The sequence below is a fragment of the Hemibagrus wyckioides genome, unplaced genomic scaffold (assembly GCF_019097595.1).
Source record: "Hemibagrus wyckioides isolate EC202008001 unplaced genomic scaffold, SWU_Hwy_1.0 Contig11, whole genome shotgun sequence".
Classification (NCBI taxonomy): domain Eukaryota; kingdom Metazoa; phylum Chordata; class Actinopteri; order Siluriformes; family Bagridae; genus Hemibagrus; species Hemibagrus wyckioides.
The window spans coordinates 104003-118043 of record NW_026690771.1 but is presented as its reverse complement, the minus strand read 5'-3'; the positions used below and the strand labels follow the sequence as shown (position 1 = coordinate 118043).

Here is a 14041-nt window from a genome sequence, read left to right as displayed (position 1 = left end):
TTGGTGTCCAGTCTCTGTCATTATGTCTAATAGGTGTCTCCTGTGCTTTGTTTAGGTTTGTGTATTTAAGTCACATGCTTGATTCACAAGTAACGGATGAATAATTATTTCAAATAATGTCTCTATAATTAATCACTTGTTATAATACTACTTCAAATCAGATCAAATAAATAAATAATACAATGCAGATATTATATTTCTCTGATCCACCAGTGTGTCTCCACATCCTTATTTGACAAGAAAAAAGGCCATTATATATTTACACCACACTGTCTGGGAGCCAAATGCTGTTGTGTATGTATAGATAGATGAACAGCTCTTGTGTATATATAGAATAAAGTGTAGGTTTTGACATGACCGATAAATGTGGACCGAGAGGCTGGGTGTGGCGACTCACCCCCACAAGGCAGTGGCACATGTTGGCATAAGTGACGGAAGTTGGGTTCAGAAATGGCTTTTTCGAAGATGAGGTCCACGACTCCTTTAAGTCTCTCCTCTGTTGTTTCATGAGCTGCTGGAACATCTGTAACATCAGTTTATTCAAGATACTGCGCACTTTCTGGACGAGCTCCTGGGTCTTGACCATTTCCTGGTCATCTTCGTCGCTGTGGGACTTTTTCCATCGCCGGCTTCCAGGCTTTCTCAGCCTTGTCCAGTTGCATGTCATCATTCAGAGACACGCTGGTGGTGATCTTGTTTGGCTTTTTAAGCTCACACTGCTTAGAGATGACAAAAACAATTGAAATGTTTATTTAAAACTGAAAGGCTGTGACTTGAATTAATGCACCAAATAAAAGACTGATCAACCCTCAGATACTCCAGACTTTAATGTTGCAATTAATAAAACTATGTGGTGTTTTAAAGTTCCCTTTGTGAGACTTACAGGTCCTCGACCTGCTCCAGGGCAATAAAAAGTGATACATTAGCCTGACGCTTCATACTGAGTAAAGCACTGTGCTCCTATAGAGCGTCATGTCACTAACTGTCATGTTTACCTTGTCCAGAACGACGCCGGGGATGTCCGGAAAACCCTCGGGTCTGTGCATGCTGGCACTGACGAAGCGTAAACGCAGCAGGAATTCCCGATTGTACTTCTTCCTCTCTTTTGGGTTACTAGGAGAGGCAGAGGGATGAGGCTCTGAAGGCTGGACCTCAACAGGAGCAGGCTCAGGAGTGTTGTTTGGCTCAGTCTCCATTGGGGGTGTGGTTTGTAGAGGGGCAGGAGTCTCCACAATGTCACCCCCTGTAAGCGCCAGGTGGTCGAACAAGAAATCACCAAAACTGATGTTGGCTTTCTTTGCCTCCTCTTTCTCCTCTTCCGTCAGGGGAATGAAGAATCTGACCGGTTCCCTGGGCTTTTTCTGGGATCGAGTCTGAAGGAAAACACACACAGGATCAATGTAATGTTCATCATAATGTATCAAAACAGAAATAAAGTAATATTACAGACAACACCACTAAAGCAGCTGGATTTGTTTCTTTTCTTCTGTGTAGTAGTATTTTTGTAGTACACTGAAATTGTTCAGCTCAGTATTCAGCTCTGAAGCAGGGGCAGTGTTCAGCTCCGCCTCCTTTGTGGGTGTGTTTTTTGGAGGTACAGGATCCCTCACAGTGATGCTGCATTCAGGCCTTTTAGGAGGTGTCGTCAGTAAAGATGACATTTTAACTCCATAGAGCTCGGCCATCATGTCTCGATTGCAGTCATTAGGGTCCGTGATTATAATCTGTAAGGAATTAGGATAAATGCTTGATTCATGAGCACAGAACATGACCATGATAAAACCAGCCAGATGTCTGCTATTCTAGCAAAACTTTATTTGATTCATTACCAGTTTGCACTCCCTTTTCTGCAGAAGATGACCTTCATACTCAGCTGGAAAAAAAAAACAGTCCCAACATGTAAGTAATAACGCCTCAGGCCCTGTCCCGAATCAGAAAAAGTTCAGCCCTATACATAATAAATTTATATTTTACCAATGAAATATTTTTTAATAATGATAATAAAAAATTCGTTACCACTCATGACACCAGCATTTCTGTCCTGAACTTCCACGGGACTGGCCATTTGACACGGCTGCATCTGCCGAAAAAAAGTGCAGAGTTCAATTAAATACACAAACCTAAACAAAGCACAGGAGACACCTATTAGACATAATGACAGACTGGACACCAACAAAAAGGCAGTGGGGGTCTCTAGTGGGCAGAAAACAGTCCACAACCCTGACAGGAAACCAGTAGATATCAGTTTATATCTTGCTCTGTTCATGTTACAATTAGTTGCATATCTTAGCTGTATATTTCAGTCTAGTTGTGTTGATATTTATCATGATCAGAAAATGACAGATGATTTTCAAAGTCTTTTCCTGTTTCATCATAAAATGGACATAATAAAGCGTCCAAAAGTCATGATGTACAAATCAATGTGTATAAATCACAACAAAATATGGATTTGAATTAAAACACTTAAGAGAAACATTATTTCAGACTTTTGGATAACAGCTTGATAGACTTTTATTTGATAATTATGTGCAGTATTGAGATTAAAATTTATACTTGATTTGGATTGGTCAGAAGGTGTTCAGCATGGACCTGATAGCAGTTCAGGTTTCAAATCAAATCTCTCTTTTTTAAGAATGTCCTCTTTCTGATTATCGTCTACTAAAAACAGTCTATAATATCTATATAGTCATAATTCGGGGGGTGGGGGTACACTACATTTTTATAACTTATTGAAAAAAATTTTAATCTTAAAAATGTAATATATAAATATTTACAGAAATGCATGAATCAACAACAATGCAAATTATATTAATATAATTATATTATTAATGTAAATTAGACTAATACACAGGAAATAAAAAAACAACATTAATAATCTATAGATCCTATACATTTAACAAAAACTAAATGTAAAAACCAGCAGACATTTTCTACAATTCTACAATCATTAAAATGTTTACATTTATAGATTATGATAGAGATGAGACTAATGCTGAAATCTAGGGGTGAAATACTTACCACACATACTTACCACAGATACATACCTTACATCATGAATACGAGGGGATGAACATGAGGTGAAGACTGAGCTTTTTAAAGTTACATCTCGTTCACAAAAATACTAACTACCCAAGTGGGGACTAGGACAGGCGTCCTGATGAACTCCACCTCCCCATCAGGATCCACAGGATGCCGTCTACTCAGAGGGGCTTCTTGATTGCCATCCTCTTTGTCCTGCCTCCTCCTTATGCCCTGGCGTGGGACAGGAGTTATCATTGTGGCAGGAACATAGTACATACCAGCCACAATGCTGTGGATGTCCATATTGAAATAAGGCTGGGGCAAAGGAGCTGTTGAAGGCTGTAGACTCCCTGAAAGTGGTGGCCTCCTCACAGGGGATGGGGTCCTTAGAGGGGATGGACTCCTCACAGGGGATGGGGTCCTGAGAGGGGATGGACTCCTCACAGGGGGTGGGACCAAACGGCTACCACAGCATTCTGCAGCGCCATGCAATACCCTCTGGTATGCACCTAGTTGGTCAGGGGTTCATCCTACAGTAAGATAATGACCCAAAACATAAGTCCAAGCTATGCCAGAACTACCTCAGGAAAAAAGAACAAGATGGTAAGCTTGAAAACATGGAGTGGCCAGCACAGTCTCCAGACTTAAACCCCATGGAGCTGGTTTGGGATGAACTGGACAGAAGAGTGAAAGCAAAGCTACAAGTGCCACACATTTATGGAAACTTCTGCAACAGATTTGGGAAGAACTTTCTGAAGAATATTTGATTTCTATTGTAGAAAGAATGCCACGAGTGTGTTCAGCTGTTAGATCTGCCAAAGGTGGCTACTTCGATAAGTCAAAAGTTTAGAATACATTTTGGTCTAGAAATTGATTCCATGATTTCTTTTTTAACTCCAATTGCTTATTTGTACTATGCTTTCATTTCAGAGTGCAATGAGACATTAAACTGAATAATTTTCAATAAAAAAAATGGAAAAATTGGAGTGTTCTAAAACTTTTGACCAGTAGTGTATATATATGCATAAACTTTTAAGCCATAACATTATGACCACCTGCCTAATATTGTTAGTCCTCCTTTTGCTGCCAAAATAGCCCTGCAGTCCTGACCCATAGAGGTGTGGTCTTCACTAGATCTCTGAATGAAATTTATTTATTTATTTTTATATACACTATATTGCCAAAAGTATTCGCTCACCCATCCAAATAATCAGAATCAGGTGTTCCAATCACTTCCATGGCCACAGGTGTATAAAATCAAGCACCTAGGCATGCAGACTGTTTTTACAAACATTTGTGAAAGAATGGGTCGCTCTCAGGAGCTCAGTGAATTCCAGCGTGGAACTGTGATAGGATGCCACCTGTGCAACAAATCCAGTCTTGAAATTTCCTCGCTCCTAAATATTCCACATTCAACTGTCAGCTGTATTATAAGAACGTGGAAGTGTTTGGGAACGACAGCAACTCAGCCACGAAGTGGTAGGCCACGTAAACTGACGGAGCGGGGTCAGCGGATGCTGAGGCGCATAGTGTGAAGAGGTCGCCAACTTTCTGCAGAGTCAATCGCTACAGACCTCCAAACTTCATGTGACCTTCAGATTAGCTCAAGAACAGTGTGCAGAGAGCTTCATGGAATGGGTTTCCATGGCCGAGCAGCTGCATCCAAGCCATACATCACCAAGTGCAATGCAAAGCGTCGGATGCAGTGGTGTAAAGCACGCCGCCACTGGACTCTAGAACAGTGGAGACGCGTTCTCTGGAGTGACGAATCACGCTTCTCCATCTGGCAATCTGATGGACGAGTCTGGGTTTGGCGGTTGCCAGGAGAACGGTACTTGTCTGACTGCATTGTGCCAAGTGTAAAGTTTGGTGGAGGGGGGATTATGGTGTGGGGTTGTTTTTCAGGAGCTGGGCTTGGCCCCTTAGTTCCAGTGAAAGGAACTCTGAATGCTTCAGCATACCAAGACATTTTGGACAATTCCATGCTCCCAACTTTATGGGAACAGTTTGGAGCTGGCCCCTTCCTCTTCCAACATGACTGTGCACAAGTGCACAAAGCAAGGTCCATAAAGACATGGATGACAGAGTCTGGTGTGGATGAACTTGACTGGCCTGCACAGAGTCCTGACCTCAACCCGATAGAACACCTTTGGGATGAATTAGAGTGGAGACTGAGAGCCAGGCCTTCTCGTCCAACATCAGTGTGTGACCTCACAAATGCGCTTCTGGAAGAATGGTCAAAAATTCCCATAAACACACTCCTAAACCTTGTGGACAGCCTTCCCAGAAGAGTTGAAGCTGTTATAGCTGCAAAGGGTGGACCGACGTCATATTGAACCCTATGGATTAGGAATGGGATGTCACTTAATTTCTTATGCGAGTCAAGGCAGGTGAGCGAATACTTTTGGCAATATAGTGTATGTATATATTCATTCAGAGATCTAGTGAAGACCACACCTCTATGGGTCAGGGCTGCAGGGCTATTTTGGCAGCAAAAGGAGGACTAACAATATTAGGCAGGTGGTCATAATGTAATAGCTTAAAAGTTTATGCATGTGAATACACCACTGTTCAAAAGTTTTAGAACACCCCAATTTTTACAGTTTTTTATTGAAAATTATTCAGTTTAATGTCTCATTGCACTCTGAAATGAAAGCATAGTACAAATAAGCAACTGGAGTTAAAAAAGAAATCATGGAATCAATTTCTAGACCAAAATGTATTCTAAACTTTTGACTTATCGAAGTAGCCACCTTTGGCAGATCTAACAGCTGAACACACTCGTGGCATTCTTTCTACAATAGAAATCAAATATTCTTCAGAAAGTTCTTCCCAAATCTGTTGCAGAAGTTTCCATAAATGTGTGGCACTTGGTTGCTTTGCTTTCACTCTTCTGTCCAGTTCATCCCAAACCAGCTCCATGGGGTTTAAGTCTGGAGACTGTGCTGGCCACTCCATGTTTTCAAGCTTACCATCTTGTTCTTTTTTCCTGAGGTAGTTCTGGCATAGCTTGGACTTATGTTTTGGGTCATTATCTTACTGTAGGATGAACCCCTGACCAACTAGGTGCATACCAGAGGGTATTGCATGGCGCTGCAGAATGCTGTGGTAGCCGTTTTGGTTCAGGGTGCCTCTCACTCTGTACAAGTCACCGACCCTGGATCCAGCAAAACAGCCCCAGACCATCACACTTCCTCCTCCATGTTTGACAGTTGATGCCACACACTGTGGAACCATCCTTTCTCCTACTCGACGGCGTACAAAGATCCTGCGTGATGAACTGAAGATTTCAAATTTTGATTCATCAGTCCATAATACCTTCTTCCAGTCTTCAGTAGTCCAATGGCGGTGTTTCATGGCCCAGGCAAGCCTCTTTGTCTTATTCTGACGTCTTAGTAATAGCTTTCTTGCTGCAACTCGTCCTGTCAAACCTGCAGCTCAAAGTCTTCTCTTCACAGTTGAAACTGAGACTTGCTTACTACGACCACTATCAAGCTGTGCTTGAAGCTGTTGTCCTGTGAGCTGCCTATCACGCAAGCTGTTCACTCTCAGAAATTTGTCCTCTGATTCAGTTGTGGCTTTGGGTCTGCCAGACCTCTTCCTGTCAGAGTTTGCCCCAGTTTCTGAGTGCCTTTTGATGGTGAAGGAAACTGTACTCACTGACACCTTGACTTTCTTTGCAATTTCTCTGTAGGAAAGACCTACATTTTTAAGTGTTATGATGGTCTGTCTCTCTTCCGTTGTTAATTGCCTTTTTCTCGCCATTTTTGTAGCAACACGCTACTTTCTGCAGTACAATACTGTTCAACTGATGCTCACGAGGGTATGGTACCACAGTGTGTTCCAACACTGCTTTTATGCAGACAGAGGGGGTTGTAAGTAATCCAGAAAAGCTGGAAGACCTGTAGGAATTAGTAGCACCAGCTTTCAAGGCTTGATCAACCTCCATTGCTGCAGAACAGCTTTAAATTGTTAACCCATTTTGTGTTCCCTGAAAAAGGCCTTTTTGTATAATTCTGAAATGTACATTATTTTTCAGTTTTGGGTAACCTTACCTTTTTTTTTAACCTCTGGCAGTTCACCACTTACCTTTGTACCATTTCAAGCTATTCATTGGACTTGAACGACTTGAATTGCAATAAATAACTGGAAAAATTGGGGTGTTCTAAAACTTTTGACCGGTAGTGTATGTGTGTGTGTATATACACACTTTACTGTGCAAACAGTGTGTATGTGTAAAAATAAGAATTAATAAGAAAGAAAAGCTCAGATATTTAGAGACAGACCTTTTTTATTTATATATCTATTATATAAGTCAGTATGAGTGAGAGTGAGGGGAATCACCTAGTCCCACCCCCTGTGAGGAGTCCATCCCCACTGTACACGAAACTGAATTTGAGTTTAGAGACTAACTAACTAACTAACTGACTAAATATAATCACAATCGTTTACATCAGCAAACAAAACATTAATATAAATTATGTATACACAGGCCAGAGGGGCGCCAGAACACATATCACAACATGTAGCAGCTCCTTTTCCCTGCTGGCCCAGGTGCATGGGATGCCGTGATCGTATAGTGGTTAGTACTCTGCGTTGTGGCTGCAGCAACCCCGGTTCGAATCCGAGTCACGGCATTGGCTTTTCCACATCACCATTGAACGCTAGGCATGGCTTTTGACCTCTGGCCGTTTTTCACTTGAAAAGCATAAACAGGTAGTACCCCGCTCCCCTTAAAGCTCACATGGGCCAGTGGCGCAATGGATAACGCGTCTGACTACGGATCAGAAGATTCTAGGTTCGACTCCTGGCTGGCTCGGCTGCCTTTTAAGAGCCCAGAGGTGTGCCACAAACTCCAGCTGCCGAATTGCTGGCAGAGTAACACCTCCCACAATCCCTGAAATGCAGAGAGTCCTGTACTGGGAGGTACGCTGGTTTTCTGCACCAGGAACACCAGCCCACGCTCTGTCTAGCGGCTGATCTTCCGCTGGAGTGACAGCTTGAGTAGCTGGATGTTCGGTCAGCGCTGGCCAATTTTGTGCTCTGCAATGCAAGGTTCCCATACAAAGCTCTGGATGATACCTCGCTGGAGCTCAAACTGCTTGGTGGTCGAGTAAAATGCCGATCTCAACTCTCCCAGGGAGCCCTCCCATATGGTCTAGCGGTCAGGATTCCTGGTTTTCGCCCGGGTTTGACTCCCGGTATGGGAACGTGACTTTATTGGATTGCCCGCAGAACTGGCAAGGAGTTCACCAAATCGCTGAGTTAATAACGGCCGGGAACGCTTCCTCAACAGAAACCAAAAACGATCACTGATTGCAGCCAGCAGCATGTTGGTGTTGTGTTCATTTCGATTCAATGCGCAAAACGTTACATAACTGATTTGTCATCACTTATTTATTAGTAGGCTCCCCCTAAGGCTCCCATGGGCCAGTGGTGCTACCTGAAGAACGATAGTCTGGGTCAGCCGGCCAATCACAGCTCACCCGGGAAATCTTTCTCGCCCAATCACATCGGCCCGTTACATCTTTCTTCCCCAATCCCTGCGCTGAAAAGATGGACAGACAATGATGGCCGCGCCCATAGCGAGCCAATCGAATCTCTCGCAATTTTATCGTTCTCAGCTAATCGCAACAATGGCCCGCCCACGGCAATCGATGGATCGTGCGCGCTAATGATGTGTCATTCAAGTCAAATGTATTCGCATAATTACAGTGTCATCCATCAATCTAACCTAACACTAGCCTACAATCTCCACAGAAGGTTGATCTGAAAAAGAGACCTCAGTCTGGGAATTCCTCCACATCTAAGAGTACATCCCCTACCCTGACTCCATCGCCATCCCCAACTCCTAAGCCTCTAATTGGTGAAACCCTGTCTTCTGCTTCTTCCCAACCATGTTCTAAAAGTAGTGGTGGCTCCAGCAGTGGCAGCATCACTGATGAAGGTCAGTGCAAATAAAGATGATCAGACTTTATGGTGTGTAGGAATGTACTCTCATTCACACTATTGCAGTTTACCAGTCTCTAACATACAAAAGCCAATATGGTTCTGGACCATGAACGTAGACAGGGTATTCAGAAATGAACACATCTATCTACAAAATACATAGACCACCCTGAGCAAATTGTGTCAAGACATAGAGCAGGGTAAAGGTATAAACCATATCTAAGGTGTTGAATGTTCCAAGGAGCACAGTGGGTTCTATCATTGTGGAAAAATGTTTGGAATCAACAGGATATCCAGCCAAACTCAGTAACCAGGTTAGAATGGCTTTGATCAGAGAGAAAACAAAAGCCCACTGACAACTTTAACAGCTTTAGAAGTCCTCTGCAGAAAAGGGAGAACTTGTTGGAAGTACAGCCATCTCAAAAGTTCTCCATCAGTAAGAGCTTTATGTTGGAATAGCTAAATGAAAACTGCTGCTGAATATAAGCACTGCTCAATATTTGGGCAATACCACTGTTATTGTGAAGCATGGTGTTGGCAGGAGTACTTCTCAGTGGCAGGAGGGGAAAGACGGGTCAGAATTAAGGGAAGGATGAAAGCAGCCGAAATACAGAGAGGTTCTTAAAGAAAACTTGCTCCACAGTGGACACAGCCTCAGATTTTAAGACAAGGTTTAACCTTTCAGAACGACAACATGAATATATCCAAGACAACCCTGGAGTGGCTTTGGAACAACTTTCTAAATGTCCTTAAATGGCCCAACCAAATCCCAGACCACATAGGACTTCAGTGAAGCAACATGAAGATGGCAGTTACACCTGTAGCCTGTAGAGTCTTGTCAAAGGAGACTTAGAGCTGTACTCAGTAAATTGTGCACAAATCATATGTGATTTTTTCCTCTCTGTAAATTACCTGTATTGTTTTATTTACAGGTAGACATGGAGGCCTTTTTGACTCTGACTGATGGAGATCTGCAGGAGCTGGGGATTAAAACAGACGGGCCCAGACAACAGATTCTGGCAGCCATTTCTGAACTTAATGCTGGAAAGGTGTGTTTTTTAAAAACTGCTAGTCAGCGTTGTCTAATCTGGTCCCATGTTTATAGACGGTTTTGTTATAATATCATATGAATTTCAGGGAAGAGAAAGACAGATACTGCAGGAAACTATCCACAATTTCCAGTCATCTTTTGGGAGTAGCGCAGCATCCTGCAGGTTATTCACATTTTGAGTATTAAACACAAGATATAATAGATATAAGATATAAATTAAACATTATATAGATTGTAAATTTTCACATTTTTTGCAGAATCTTTGTGTACTTATTGCCATTTCACTGTATCTGGAAGCTCTAATATACTTTATATTTATTTTCTTATACTCCAGTTTGGGCAAGACATCAGCTGCATTCCCTTAACAAAAGGTAACACTTTTGGCCAGATGAGGGACTGGAGAATGGTGCCAACTCACTTCAAGACTGATCGTACCCAAAGCAAATGAGAAGTCACAAAGGACCTCACACGTTATTCTGCATAAGGGACCGCATCTTAGAATAACGCATACAAGCATTGACATAGGGTCGCATATTGGATGTGTCTATTTTGCCATCCAATTTGTGGTGTTTAATGTATTGCTAAGTTTGGGCATGATGACAAATAACTGTCTCAGATGATATGATGTACACCGATCAGCCATAATATTAAAACCACTTGCCTAATACTGTGTAAGACCCTATCGATACAAAAACAGCTCAGACCTTTCAAAGCTTGGAGTCTACAAGAGCTTTGAAGTATGCTGTGGTATCTGGCACCAGCAGTATCTACAAGCACAGGTAATAAATAAAATAAGAAGGAATATAACAAAAAATACTAAAATACCCCAATTTAAGGGTACAAAAATATAACAAAAAATATACAAAAATATAACAAAAAATATTAGACATTTGTAGTCTAAAATTTAGCTTTGCTCCAGAGACTTTCAGTGGGGTGTACTCATTTTTGCATCACCCTAATTTGAGTAAAACTGAAAATTTTGTTCTCTAAGTTATATTATTAACCTTACTTTCATGTTATAAAAGTTCAGATGTTATGATTAGTCCCGACTGACCTTTCTGACCTGCTTTCCTTTCTCAAACTTGCTAGAAACATGGACGTTAGACGTGGTTCAAGATGTTTTTATGTGTAATGTTGGTATTTGCAATATTTTGTTGTGCGATGAGAAGTAAGGTCCAACTGCCAGCATGAGGAAGTGGACCAAAAATGTCCTCCAAGAAATGTGATCTCAAGGTGATCTTGCATGTCTAAAAGCTATACAGATGCCATTGATGGTAGACGATTATAATGAGCTAGCTCTTGACAGTTGTTGGTTTTATACTGCACTTTCTCAGGTTGTGCTCTATTTTGGTTTATAATGTTAATTTCCAACTATCATTGCCCTACCTGCTGCTGACTACCAGGATCAGGTGTGTATATTTCAATTAAAAATACACTTCTGAAACTTTTGATATTTCTTCTTAAAGAGTAACCTTGAGAGTTCAGAGTAACTGCATTATAAATGATGTGCTACAGTGGTGTGATTTGGTGTAAACTGTAAATCCACATTTTTAGTCCTCTACAATTTAGATTTTCAGATTTTTATCTCAAGATTTCAGACTTTTTATACACAACTGTGCTCTGGATGCTTAAATGTAAATGTGCAATTCCCCAAATGTTACAGATTTTTCTACATTTTGGAAACAAACTTTCCAAGACTATAAATATCTGAATTTTGTTGGATGTTATTTGTCATTTTTCACATTTTAGTAAACCAAAGTTTCTGAAGTTCTTTAAAAAGGATTTGTATATGAGTGAAAAGTTCATTTAGTGTTGTGTTGCTTTTTAAAGGAAAATTATATAGACATACTGATGACTAAAAATAATCAGAATGAGACGGTAATAGGAGCAAATGAAAACATTTATTAAAGTAAACTATATAAACACTATACAACTATAAGTTTATTTACAACAATATTATTTGCAGCTACTATTTATACTAATTACTATTAGCAGTTATCTATATAGACAAGGATAGAGGGATAGATTGATAAGGGACGCTCTATGAGGGATATTAAAACTACTCCTTAATACATATTCCCTGCCCTTAAGCATGAAGTTATTTAATTTCCGACCCAAAATGTCAGCAAAATACAACAGGTTTAAGAAATGTATGCCAAATACAGATTTGAAGAATTGTGACTGAACAAAAGTGAAGCAAACAGATTTCTTCAGCAGGGGGTATCTGTCTCGTAAGCTGTTTAGTGAAGAGGAATTCTGCAGTATGATTAATGCTGTCACACCTGACTAATGGTGTCTGAACTCAAGCCACCCTACACTTGGAATAAATGAGGGACGCTGTGTCCACCTGTGTCCAGGGGGTGATGTTTCACAGCGAGGGTCTGAATTCATCTATCTAATAATCCCACTCCTAATCAAACCCAGCCTTAGATATGATTTAAATTATGGTAGAATAACTGTTACTCATATGGGAAATGTCTCAATCAATAATGCTTTACATTATGGTCCCCTTAAATGATATTATTTAACATTAGTTTACATAAACAAACCATGTATGTCAGTATTAATATACCCCGCCTACTGCTGAACAACAAAAGCTAGATTTCAGTTCACCACCAGGTAAAACAATTAGTTTGACTGAACTCAATAAATTGGTTGCTGCATTTATTGTTGAGGAGATGCAGCCACTCTTCACTGTGAAGGCGCCGACATTTTGTAATATCATCAGCAAAATCAGGGAAATGGACAGGGGCCGTGCTCTCCGATCGCAAAACCTTTACAAGCTTTTTGGACAAGGCATATATAGAAATGGAGGCAGACCTGAAGAAAACATTTGCAGATTGATCTAATTTTAGAATGACTTTAGGAAGACTACAATCCCCAGCCCTGTCTACCACTGTGGTTTTATGGTGCCTAAGCTGTGTATTAACCCCAACTAGGAGGAGATTTGGTGTTATGACAAAAGGCATTAGCCAGAAACTGAATATGTCTAAAACAAAACAAAAAAACAAAAAATTTGTAACCAAAAATGTGTCTAAAATGTTTTTAAAACATTGTTCAGTACAAACACCCTGCAAAAAGGGTTAATTAATTAATAACTCTTCAAAATCGTGTACTTGAATGAAGGAAAATTTAACTTAGCTTTATCTTGTTGCACTGTCCTTTTTTTTGTAATTGCACTTCCTCATCGATCATCTACCCCCTGTTTTCCAGCAGGAAGACAGGGATGTAAAAGTTTGATATAATTGAGATTACATGAATCCCCATGTAAAGTCCATGATATTTTTGTAATGATTCACAGATACTGACTTCTTAGGGACCACTTTCCCTGTCTTCTTTGATACCACTTTCCCGTGGGTGGCCGTTGATCCTTTCTCTGGGTTAATACCAATGAAACGCCTAAAAACAGAAAACAGAAAAAAAATCACAAAAGGTCATGAACGCGAGTGATGAAAATTAAAGACATACAGAAGCATAAAGGTTACATAAAGATGACAAGATTTGTAAAAGATTTTGTAGAGTGTGTACCTTTGAACAAACTCTAGGGTCCTTGCAGCTTCCTCTTGGTACTGTATTTTATGTTAAAAACATAATAGGTTGCTAACACTGCAGCAAGCCCAGAGATGAAGCTTGATTGGCCTTCACAGATGACTTGAGTTTCTATGCTGATCATCCACCATCCTGTTGTCACCTCATTACCAGTAACTGATATAGAAAATAAGTCATGATTTATGCATCAACATGCTCCAACAAACTATGAGACTATGACTTCTATGAGAAGAAAGATGAAGGCAGTCAGACTAATGTTCTGTTTATCAAGCCTTGGCACTAACCAAGCAGTATCAGTCTTGGACTTGCTGGGAGATTCAAGGTACGCTCAACATCAGCTGCAGAGGCAGACATCTGTACACACAAACACAAAGAATGATAAACAACTGATGTAGCGCATAAAGTGCAAGTTATCATCTTTACACTGCAGGCTAGGTACAAAATAAACAAAATAATTCCACTGTTCCATCA

At 40.7% G+C, this 14041-nt stretch overlaps 1 non-coding gene across 1 annotated transcript; it reads left to right on the top strand.

Moving 5' to 3' along the window:
• The first annotated feature begins 7767 nt into the window (after positions 1-7767).
• Positions 7768-7840, top strand: trnar-acg (transfer RNA arginine (anticodon ACG)). Its single transcript has one exon. It is a non-coding gene; the product is annotated as a tRNA-Arg (tRNA).
• Positions 7841-14041: the final 6201 nt, after the last annotated feature.